This window comes from Rhincodon typus, chromosome 8 (assembly GCF_021869965.1).
Source record: "Rhincodon typus isolate 14 chromosome 8, sRhiTyp1.1, whole genome shotgun sequence".
In the NCBI taxonomy this organism is placed as follows: Eukaryota; Metazoa; Chordata; class Chondrichthyes; order Orectolobiformes; family Rhincodontidae; genus Rhincodon; species Rhincodon typus.
The window spans coordinates 2705982-2710914 of NC_063339.1; positions in this window are offsets into that span (position 1 = coordinate 2705982).

Sequence of the window (4933 nt, forward strand, 5' to 3'; positions counted from 1 at the left end):
AATAAATGATAACAAGGTGTAGAGCTGGATGAACACAGCAGGCCAAGCAGCATCAGGAAAGCTTTCCTGCTCCTCTGATGCTGCTTGGCCTGCTGTGTTCATCCAGCTCTACACCTTGTTATCTCAGATTCTCTACCATCAGCATTTCCTACTATCTCTTAATCAAAATAAATGTCTGGTTAAATGGTCACCCGGTTCTAGTGGAGGTTGATATCTGTGTGGCCGTTTCAGTGATCACAGAACCAGTCTTTAACAAAATTCACTCTGGACTCCAGCCCTTAAGTTTGTGCAAGACCTCGGCTAGACTGAGAACCTATAGCAGGGAATCTTTACAGGTTAAGGGGACAACTTCGGTTCCAGTCTCTCATGAGGAGCAGCTGGTTCAGTTCCCACTGATTGTAGTAAAAGGCTCGGCCCCAACCTTGATGGGACAAAATTGGTTGAGGAAGATTCACTGAGACTGGCTGAACATCCATCGATTAGAAAATGCCTGCCTGAGTGAAGTCCTAATTCAATTCCGGGAAGTTTCTCAGGAAGGATTATCAAAGGAGCCAAGGCCACCTTGAATGTTGACCAGGAAACAATTCCGTGATTCTGCAAGGCCTGCCCAGTGCTGTTAAAGTAGAGGCAGAAATTAGGAGGCTGGAAAGCGAAGGAATCAACAAACCAGTTCAGTTTGTGGAATGAGCAGTCGGAGCAATTGTGAAGCCTGATGGATTAGTTTGCCTTTGTGAGGATTTTAAACAAATGGTAAAGTACTTTTTGCAGCTGGATAAATACCCAATTCCTCATATAGAGGATTTATACACAAAGTGGGCAGGTGGGGCGCTGTCCTTCACAAAGCTGGACATGAGCCATGTGTACCTGCAATTACGATTAGATGACAATTCCTAGAGGTACGCTACAATTAATACCCATAAGGGTCTGTACCAATATACGAGACTGCCATTTAGGTACTGTCAGCCTGTGCAATTTTTCAGCGGACGATGGAGAACATTTTACAAGGTCTGTCCCAGGTCCCATTTATCTGGTTAGAGTCATAGAGTCGTACAGCACAGAAATAGATCCTTCAGTCCAATTCATCCATGCTGACCAGATATCTGAAATTAATGTTTGGACACAGAAAGATCTGATCCTGGCAAAACTGAAACCATTGGTGGTGATGGGGGAAGCCAAAGGTCCAACACAACCAGAACTGTAACTGTCTGAGACCCGGAGAGACCAGCTCACAGTAGAGGACAGCATATTGTTATGGGGAAGCAGGAGTGATTGCTCTGAGCAGAGTCTGCCACCAGATACTGGCTGAACTCCACCAGGGTCATCCAGGGGTTTCCAAAATGAAGCTGTTGCCAAGAAGTTATAAACCCTGGGCTCGGTTACACGTTGACTATGCTGGTCCTTTCATGGGCTCAATGTCCTCCATCATTGTGGACACCCACTCAAAACGGCTGGACATGCATAGAGTTCATTCGTCAAACACAGTGGATGATGATAGAAAAACAAACAAAGAACAAAGAAAATTGCAGTACAGGAACAGGCCCTTCGGCCCTCCAGGCCTGTACCAACATGCTGCCCGTCACAACTAAAAGCTCCTACCCTTCCAGGGAACTGTATCCCTTTATTCCCAACCTATTCATGTATTTGTCAAGATGGCCTTTAAAAGTCACTATAGTATCTGCTTGCACTACCTCCCCCGGCTGCAAGTTCCAGGCATCCACCACCTTCTGTGTAAAAAAATCCTGCCTCCTACATCAACTTTGCCCCTCGCACCTTAAACCCACGGCCCCTGGTAACTGACTCTTCCACCCCAGGAAAAAGCTTCTGACTGTCCAGTCTGTCCATGCCCTTCATAACCTTGTAGACCTCTATCAGGTCGCCCCTCAACCTTCGTCGTTCCAGTGAGAACAATCCAAATTTCACACCAGGCAACATCCTGGTAAATATTTTCTGTACCTTGTGAGCGTCTTGTACAATACACAGACTACAGGTCACAGGTAACGGACCATTGTTGACCAGCAGGGAATTTGAGTATTTCCTAAAGTCAAATGGCATTGGGGATATAAGGACAGCTCCGTACCATCCATCATCCAATAGTCAGGCAGAAACAGCAGTTCAAACTTAGAAGGCAAGTTTAAAGAAACAGCCTACAACTTTGCTCGATACGAAACCATCCTGGTTCCTATTTGATCATAGGACAATACCTAATGCAACTACAGGGTGAGCTCCAGCAGAGCTGCTAATGGGGACTAGACTTCGCACCAGGTTAAATCTGATCTTCCTGGACCTGGGCAGGGGTAGGGGTTGGTGGAGGGTGAAACAGCAAAGTAGTACCATTGAATTGTTTATATCCACCTGAGAGGGCAGGCAGGATGTTGGTTTAAGATCTCATTTGAGAGCAGAATCTTCCAACAGTGCAGCACTCCCTCAGCACTGACCCTCCGACAGTGCGGCACTCCCTCAGCACTGACCCTCCAACAGTGCGGCGCTCCCTCAGCACTGACCCTCCGACAGTGCGGCGCTCCCTCAGCACTGACCCTCCGACAGTGCCCGCTCCCTCAGTACTGACCCTCCGACAGTGCGGCGCTCCCTATGTGTCACTGGGTATGATGCTAATTATTACCCATCTTTAGTTGCCCAGATGGCAGTTAAGAATCAACCACATTGTTCTGGGTTGTTGTCACATGGTGGCCAGGCTGGCATATTCCCTTCCCAGATAGAATGCCCATCCCCAGCGCTTAATGATAATTTACAGTGACTATTACAGAGACGAGCTTTCCATACCTGATTATCTGAACTGCACTTCAATACCCCCAGCTGCTGTGCTGGGATTTGAAACCACATCACCTACCAGAGCATTAGCCTGGGCCAGTACCCACTTGGTCAGTGACACTACCACTACACCACTATCTCCCACTGTCAGATTCAGCTAGTAAGGGAGGGTGAAAACAAGTTTACAGGAGACAGCAATGAGTTCCTGAATTCTCTGACCCTGAAAGAGCTAATTCCTGATTATTATCATTTGATTTGATTTATTATTGTCACATGTACCAAGGTACAATGAAAAGTTTTGTTTTGCGTGCAGTACAGGCAGGTCACACCATACAAAGTGCATTACAGTAATGAAAAGGAGCAACGAATACAATGTTACAGCTGCAGAGAAGGTGCACAGAGAGTGAGTTCGACATGAAGTTTAAAATTAGAGAGGTCCATTCAACAATCATATAACAGCAGGGAAGAAGTTTTCTTGAACCTGTTGGTGCGTGTGTTCAAGCTTCTGTATCTTCTGCTTGACACAAGAGGTTGGAAAAGATTATAACTGGGGTGGGAGGGGCCTTTGATAATGTTGGCTGCCTTTCCAAGGCAACTGAGGAAGGGTCACCGGACCCAAAACGTTAACTCTGATTTTTTTCTTCACAGATGCTGCCAGACCTGCTGAGCATTTCCAGCAATTTCTGTTTTTGTTTCTGATTTACAGTATGCGCAGTTCTTTCAGTTTTCAATGGATGGAAGGTTGGTTTGTGTGATGGACTGGGCTGTGTTCACAACTCGCTGTAGTTTCTCATGGTGCTGGGCAGAGCAATTGCTGCGCCAAGCCGAGATGCATCCCAATAGAACGCTTTCTATGGTGCATCAATAAAAACTGGTACAGTCTTTATGGACGTGCTGAATTTCCTTAGCCTCCTGAGGATGAAGAGGCATTGTTGTGCTTTTTTGACCATTGCATCAAAGTGGGAGACCCAGCACAGATTGTCGGTGATTGTCACTCCTTGCAATTTGATGCTGTCAACCATCTCCACCTCAGCCACTCTCCTTCCTGAAGTCAATGACCAGCCTCTTCATTTTGTTTGATTGTGTTTGCTCTTGCTCCTGATGTGTCCCAGTGACAGGGGAGGGGGATGGATCGCTGCGAGTGGATAGCAGCATTCTTCAGCAAAAACCGAACCACATTGCCTTCACTGAAGGAACTCTGCAAAACTGCACACGCATTAAATCCTGTTAATTATGCGCTGTGTAAAACCGGAGTTGGTGGCTGTGTTATGTAACTGTGTGTTCTGTAATGGCAGTGTTTATTGAACAAAAATTATATTTGGACGATTTGCTGTTAAGAATTCGTTCTTAAGCATTCAAGAACACCTTACATTTCCTCATCTTTTTGACACTTCCCAGAGACAGCCAGACACAGGCTGACTTTGTTAGAAATTCGGTGGTTGCTGATTTCAAAGCAAGTCTGACACTAGTTTTGCATGCACAGCAGGATCCCAGGGCGAAGCAGAAAGTCGGGTTAATGGACAACTAGTAAACCTCTTCGTGAATAAAAATGAGAGGAACACAGCAAGATAAAACTCATTGAGTCTGCTTCCCTCAGCCAACAGGAAATTACCCAACAAGGTTCACTAAATGGGTGAGGTGATGGCCCAGTGATATTGTCACAACACTGTCAATCCAGACACCTAGGGACCCAGGTTCAAATCCTGCCATGGCAGATGGTGTAATTTGAATTCAATAAACATCTTAAAATAAGAGTCTAATGATGTTCATGATTGTTAAGGAAACTCCCGTCATTCTGAGGAAGGGTCACCAGACCTGAAACGTTAACTGTTTTCTCCTTCACAGATGCTGCCAGACCTGCTGAGCTTTTCCAGCAACTTTGTTTTTGTCCCACCATTACCTGGTCTGGCCTACATGTGACTCCAGACCCACAGCAACGTGGTTGAATCTCAACTGCCCTCTGGGATGGGAAATAAATGCTGACCCTGATAGTGACAGCCATATCCCATCAGAGAATAAAAAGGAAATATACATCACAGCAGCTTTTTTTTTGCTTTTTTTACAATCCTCAAAGTGTCTGGCATGTTCCGGAACACATCCCTAAGGCTGGAATGAGACCATTGGAGGTTCAGGCCCTACTCCTGACACTTGACTGTAAATAGAA